This window comes from Anopheles funestus (assembly GCF_943734845.2).
Source record: "Anopheles funestus chromosome X unlocalized genomic scaffold, idAnoFuneDA-416_04 X_unloc_35, whole genome shotgun sequence".
NCBI classification, from domain to species: Eukaryota; Metazoa; Arthropoda; class Insecta; order Diptera; family Culicidae; genus Anopheles; species Anopheles funestus.
Genome location: NW_026045160.1, coordinates 227,501 through 235,000, shown reverse-complemented (window position 1 = coordinate 235,000; position 7,500 = coordinate 227,501).

Below are 7,500 nucleotides of genomic sequence, written 5' to 3'. Positions count from 1 at the left end.
ATGTCAACGTGAAGAAATTCAAGCAAGCGCGGGTAAACGGCGGGAGTAACTATGACTCTCTTAAGGTAGCCAAATGCCGAGACGCTTGCGAACAGCCGACCGGAGCAGACGTGTTTACACTTTGCTCTCGCCTTGGTATTGGAGTTCTACAAAGCTTTTTCTACCTTTGGCGTGCCTCTGGTAGAAATTAGTGGAGTGCTCACAGCAGGTGTTACATCAGCGACTTGGAAGTGGAACATTGTGCTTGTGTGTGTGTGATCATGCTAACAACAGTGAAGCGGTGTTGCGTTCCGAATTACTTTGTGATTGGATGTGACTGTGCTTTATGTGTTGTGTTTGTGATCCCTACGAGCGTGAATTCTGTTTTAATAAAGTGTTCTCTGTGACACGAGTGTTAGCTTGTGAATCCAGTGAAAATCTGCCTTTTTTGCTTATTAATTTATTCATTGATCCAATTAAGTTGCCTTCTGCGACAAATTGCCAACGGGCTCTTGTTAAATTATATCCAGTTCTCTCTTCTTCTGCCGTCGGCACAGTGATTTTGTCCCGTTTTTTTTTCTCACTAATTTCCAACGGCATTCTAATCGCCTTCTGCGTTAAGTGGATCATTTTAAATTTGGATCACATTAAGTTGCCTTCTGCGACAATTTTACCGACTAGTGAAATTGAGAACATTCGTGAAAGTGTCTAGTGCGCGAAGAACCTTCAGTGGCGCGTGCGTGTGCGACTGAGTGCAAACAAGTGCAAGTGGGAGGCGTCCGCGTCTGTTGATTGCCGTATTTTTTTGAGTTATTGTCTTCCACGATAATTCACGGATATTCTACAGGCGGCGTTGACGCCCCAAGTTGGTGAAGCCCTCTGCCAAACCAGTCCCGCTTTAGCGAGTGCCAGTGTATTGAATCAACGGATAATTAAGATCAATTGGGAGGCGACCGCGTCTGTGGATAACCGTTTTGGTTTGTTGTCTTCTACAATAAATACGCGGATTTTCGACGGACGGCGTCGACGCCACAAATTGGTGAGGCCCTCTGCCAAAACCAGTCCCAACTTAATTGTCCTAGTGCTTGTGCGTGCGTGTGTGTGTGCTCCGGAAATTGATCCTCAAGCGACGAAGCATCCCACAAGCGCCAGCGTAGATTCAAACCGGCATGTCCTAGACATTTAAGATAGCAGAAATTTTAATTCATAAATTATTCCCAACACTCAATAACACTAACCATACACTCCTAAAAACCTTGCCTACCCACGTACAAATTCCCTGTCCCCATTTAAAAATCGTCAGGAAAACCCACAAGAATCCCAAAATTCCCGAGCAAAAACCCAAAAAACCCATTCACAAACACACAACATTACAAAATCCCATTCACACGAACCAAACCCCTTTTGTTCCTGCGAAGAAAGTTTCCTTCACACTTGCAATTAATTTTGTACACCTGTAGAAAATAATTTTTCTTGCACGGACCAAACCCACACTTTCCTACGCTCATAACATTTTTCTCCTTTGCACCTGCCACACCCTTCTAAAATAATATTTAACTATACGCACCAAACCCCTTTCCCACGCGCAAGGTAGTTTTTTCCCCCTCACCAAACCACGAACGCACTTGCTACCTTGTACCCGTAACGGAGGAAATCCCTTCAGTCAGCATCCTTTGCTTATTCCCCATTCTCGCTTCTCCCATTTGTAGCACCACGGAATAATATTCCTGTTCCATATTTGTACCCAACGGTCTTTCTGGCCACAGAATCCAATTGAACAGTTTATTTGCTGGCTTTGCGTTGCCATTCAGAAAAAATCTTTCCCACCCGCACTAACATTTACAATAGTACTCTCTCATTCTTGCACCCAACGGTTTTTTCCCCTTACAATATTAACAACAAGGTGAAATCAAAACCCCACAATATAACAATCCAATCAATCTACAAATACTCCAACACCATCTGATCCCTCGCTGCAAACCCGGCCTTAAGTTTAATTAAAATAACTGAACCACCAAATCTAACACCTCTTACCCATTAACGCATCAAATTATCAATCTACTGACAATATTCTCCCAAGGTCACCAATATTCCCCTTAATAAAATACAACTATTCTTCCGATTAATCGATAAAGTAATAATTAGTCCATCATTAGAATTCAATCGTTTATAATATTATTATCCCGCACGTTATTATCCCGTAATATCTCGAACATTTAAATCTCCAAAGTAAAAACCTATTAATTTCTCCACGCATTGTAATCTTAAACCGACATTCAATTTTTATTCAAATTATTCTATTCAATGAATTAAGCTAATCATACCATAAATCGTATTTACCCGAATATATAATCCCATTAACCTCATTGCTAAACAATATCCCTACCTCCCCATCATAGATAATATTCATTCATACTCGTAGTAAATCACTCCAGAAGAAACTAACTATTTCTGTACGGACCAAACCCACACCTTCCTACACTCATAATATTTTCTCCCATGCACCTGCCACACCCTCTAAAATAATAATTAATTGTACACACTAAACCCCCTTTCCATGCGCAAGGTAGTCTTTTTTCCCGCTCGGTAGTCTACTCCCACGTACACACTTGCTACCTTCTACCCGTAACGTGAAAAACCCCATCAGCTAGCGTCCATTGTTTATTCTCCCATCCGTCACTTCTCTCTCTTTCACCCAAATAACCAATTAACCATTCACCCAACAATTAGTTCACTCACTAATTCATTAAAAAAGTAGATTCATTAAAAAAAAAAACTAATCCCTGAATATAAAAAAAAAAATCCTGGAAATAACCAATCTTCACTCAAGTATTCTAATTAATAAATAACAATATATCAGGTTTCCCGTAAACACATCCAAATCCCCTTCAAAATACCCTACTGTACACTCTAGCATAAAAATTCCCGAATATTAAATCAATTTCGATTTACGTCCTATACCTACCAAATCTGAAAATACTACTATACATATATATGTATACATATATTTTTCTTCTGCATATCCACAACACCTCTTCTTTCTCCCGCTTAGCACAAATTAAATAATCTTATTAATTTATAATCTCCCCCCCCATATATTATATATATTGAATCCCTATCCCTCATAAAGCAAGACTACACTTTCCTTCTTTTCTTATCATTTCAGAGAACAATTCTCAATCTCAAACCCCTCTCTCCCTGAATTGAAAATACTACACTTTCTCTCTGTTCTTCCAATTTCAGGAAACTACTCTCAACCCAAACCCTAACTCCCCTCTTAACAGACAAAACTACACTTTCCCTCTGCTCTTGTAATTTCAGATAACATATCTTCCCCCAACCCCACCCAATCAAACTATACTACACTCTCCTTCTTCTCTTTTCTTTCAGGAAAAAAAAACCTCCTAATTCAACCCTCCTCCCCTAAAAAAGCAATACTACACTTTCTCTCTGTTTTTATAATTTCAGATAGAACCCCTCCTACCCAATTAAACAATACTACACTCTCCTTCTTCTCTTCTCTTCCAGGGCAAAGCCTTTCACTTTTACCCCTATCCTCCAAAAAGGCAATACTACACTTTCCCTCTGCTCTTATATTTCTAGGTTAAACTTCATCTGCTTCCACTATGGCCCCAATGACGCGCAGTACCTCCAGGTCGCAACTGACCGCATCGCCCAAGCGACTCTCGGGACCGGCCCGGGTGACCTCCAGAGGACGGGCCTCCCTAAGCACGGCGACCCCGTTGATGTCAACCAGACAAGAGGCCCTACTCACTCGCCGGATGACACTAGGCTCCTCGCCGACCATGCCAACCCTTCCATTTGCGGAAGCTTCCGCACCTTTGAAAAGCACTTCGAAGGTTGGACTGGGCCTGGCAAAGCGGTCGACGTTGCAGCCGGTCATCGAGGGGAGTGCTGGACCACTGGTTACATCTACGGCTGGGCGCAGCTTGGAGGACTTCCTTGTACGGTACCCCGTTGGCATCAGTCCCGCGAATGATTTAGAGCGGGCAATGGCGATACTGACTGGCTTAATCCGTGACATACGGGACGGACAGAAGACAAAAGGACTCCCCACTATGCCACAAGACTGGGCACTCAAATTCAGGACTTCCCTGAATTTGATTGCCGATACAGACGACAAAAAAAAGACGGGAAATCAAGACAAAACAACAATGACGGACGTTCCCGAATCACCGCCACGTGCAGTGGACGAACTACCGGAACTCATTGCGACACCGGTTGAGCGGCAGTCCACGGGTAATGTAGGTGAAGTGGCCAGGTCTTCACTCGTGGAGGCCCAGCCTGCACCCCAGTCTCCCGGAAAACAGCTGTCTCCCGGTCCGACCAAAGAGGAGGTGGAAGAACTGATGCACACGACGGAATTGATCTTGGAGGCCAACAACAAGCTTCTGCTTAAGTTGAACGCTGTAAAACAGTGGACACAGGAACAAACACAAGCACAAACACAGATAAACCAAACATCAGACAACCCAAACAGCAAAGACACCACACAAACAGACAAACCAACAAACACACAGGACACCCAAACAAACAACCCCTCGACCCACACAAAGAAAATGACAAAAACACCAAAAGACACAAACACCAAAACACAAACAAACAAAAAGACCGAAACCACACAAAACTCTGAAACAGACATCCCCACGACCACGGACACACCCTTGACCCTTTCAAACGATGAGACAAGCAACATAACAGACAAACACACAGTCACACAAACAGCCAAAAATACAAAGAAACGCAAACGCAGACAAAACAAGAACAAGACTACGGACAACAGACAGGACCAGGACAAGTCTCAAGAACCGGCACCCGAATGGACAAAAGTTCTGAGCAAACAGGCCAAGCGACGGGCACGGAGGAAGCAGCGGCAGCAGGAAGCAGCAGCGCTTGACGTGAACCAGCCACAGCAGCCGGAGCACCAGCAACAACCAAAACAACCGAAGCAGCGCGCGCATCGCGTCCCAGATGCGTTGGAGTTGGAAACAACAAACAACACAACACAGGACGAGATGATGCGCATCCTCTAGGAAAAGCTGGGGGATGATCGGCAGAAAGTGGAGCGTGTAAGGATGAATTTCCAGGGGAATATTCTTCTGGAATTGTCCTGCAAGAGCCACGACGAGACGCTTGAGATGTGGCGGAAAGTGTCCGAAGCACTGGAGGGCAAAGCGAAAGCCCGACCACGGACCCCCACAACTCGCCTCACCTGCACGAACATTCCACCAAGCTACACCAACGAGGAAATTGCAACGGACCTTAGCACAGCCCTGGGAGTTACGATCTACGCAGACCAGATCAGTACCGTTAAATCCAATTACGGAACGCTGGTCGCTTTTTTCGGATGCCCAGAGGTGGCAGTGACGGACGACGTGCTACTAAAACAGCATGTTGTCGGATTCAGCCAGTGCTGCCGGTTCAAGAAGGTTGAGGTGAAGCGCCAATGCTATCGGTGCTACGAGTTTGGCCACATTGCCACTCACTGCCGTGGGAAGGATCGGTCAAGCAAGTGTCATCGATGTGCGGAGACTAAGCACACAGGACCGTGCACCAAGGAACGGAAGTGCCTCGTCTGCAAGGGCCCGGAAGCAATCGGGCACTCGTTCGGACAGCGCAACTGCCGCCAAGTAGGAGAAGGGGTAAAAAACCGGCCTCGTCATGATTAATGTCCTTCAACAGAACCTTAATCACAGCCAGCTGGCCCAGGACATGCTGATGCAGACTGCTCGGAACGAAGGCTGCGACATAGTGTTGATCGCCGATCCATACCGGATCCCGGAGAACAACGGTAACTGGGTCGCGGATCCGACGGGCAGAGTTGCAGCAGTATCGACAGGAAGATACCCTATCCAACGCATAATCGAGAATCGGCGGGATTGCTTCGTCGTGGTCGAAATGCGTGGTATCGTTTTCTGCTCCGTGTATCTACCTCCTGTGGGGTCCGATTTGTCAGTGGAGGATTATCGACGCAAATGGACCGAAATTGCGTCGGTGATTCCGCGGAATCGGGACACCGTGATCGGCGGGGACGTCAACGCCTGGTCAGGAGCGTGGGGGATGGAACGCAGACACAACGATGGAGAACGAGTTCATAGGGGAGCAGTGGTGATGGATGCTATGGCATCACTTGAGCTAGTCTTGTTGAACCGGGGCAACCGGCCAACCTGGAGCAACAACAGTGGCCGTAGTTCCATTATCGACGTTTCCTTCTGCAGCTCGTCTCTTCTGGGGGAAAATAACTGGCGAGTCTGCGACGAAAATCCAAGTGACCACAATACCATCAAGTTTGCGGTCGGGAGGACGACGACGCAGCGTAACCTGGGACACAGTGCACAGCAGGCTTCGGAGAGCAGATGGGCAACCCGGTATTTCAACAAGGACTTGTTCGTTGAAATGTTGGGGTCACTGGACATCTGCAACCGCACCCTCTTGGCGGACGAGTTGACGCATGCAATGTCAACTGCCTGCGACGCGACGATGCCGAGATTGCCAGCAGCACGGGGAGGACGACGATCGGTGTACTGGTGGAATGACGAGATTTCCCAGTTACGTCGCACTTACATCGGGATGCGGAGAAGACTCAGGCGAGCCCGAACGGAAGAGCAGCGACTGGATCGGCGTCCGGCGTACACAGCAGCGAGAGCAGCACTTGAGCAAGCGGTCAAGCGGAGCAAGAAGGAGCAGGGCGATCAACTTCCGGAACAGCTGGGGCCCCACGGATTCGGGCCAGGCTACAAAATCCGGAGGCAGATGTGGCAAGGAGCCCGAGTACCGATGGAACGGGATCCAGCCAAGCTGCAGCACATCGTCGGCGAACTTTTTCCGGTGCAACCGCCCATGGAATGGCCCACAGCAACAGGATTGACGGACGAGGACACGGCACGGGATGCCGTTACCGAGGGTGAGCTGGTGAGCATTGCAAAATCGCTCAATCCCCAGCGTGCCCCAGGAGACGACAACATTCCGAACGTGGCCTTGATTGCGGCGATGACGGCGTTTCCACGCGTCTTCATGAGAACGTTCCAGCACTACATCGATTCCGGCCACTTCCCCGACGAATGGAAGAGGCAACGGCTAGTGCTGTTCTCGAAGGCCGGGAAACCACCCGGAGAATCATCGTCGTACCGGCCAATCTGCCTGCTGAGTGTTCTGGGAAAAGTGTTGGAGCGACTCATACAGCGCAGACTTACGGAGCATCTGGATGCTACGGGCGGTCTCGCTGATGCCCAATACGGATTCAGGAAAGGACGTTCAACCATGGATGCCATCAACAGGGTGATTGCCAACGGAAGGGTTGCGCTCGACAAGAAGCGCAGGGGCGATCGACTGTGTGCGATGGTGACAATCGACGTGAAGAACGCCTTCAACACGGCCAACTGGACAGCGATCGGAGCAGCTCTGCAGCGAAGGAACACGCCACCGTACCTCCAGGCGTTGCTGCGGAACTACTTCACGAATCGCACGCTCCACTACGAAACGGATGAAGGAATGGTCTCG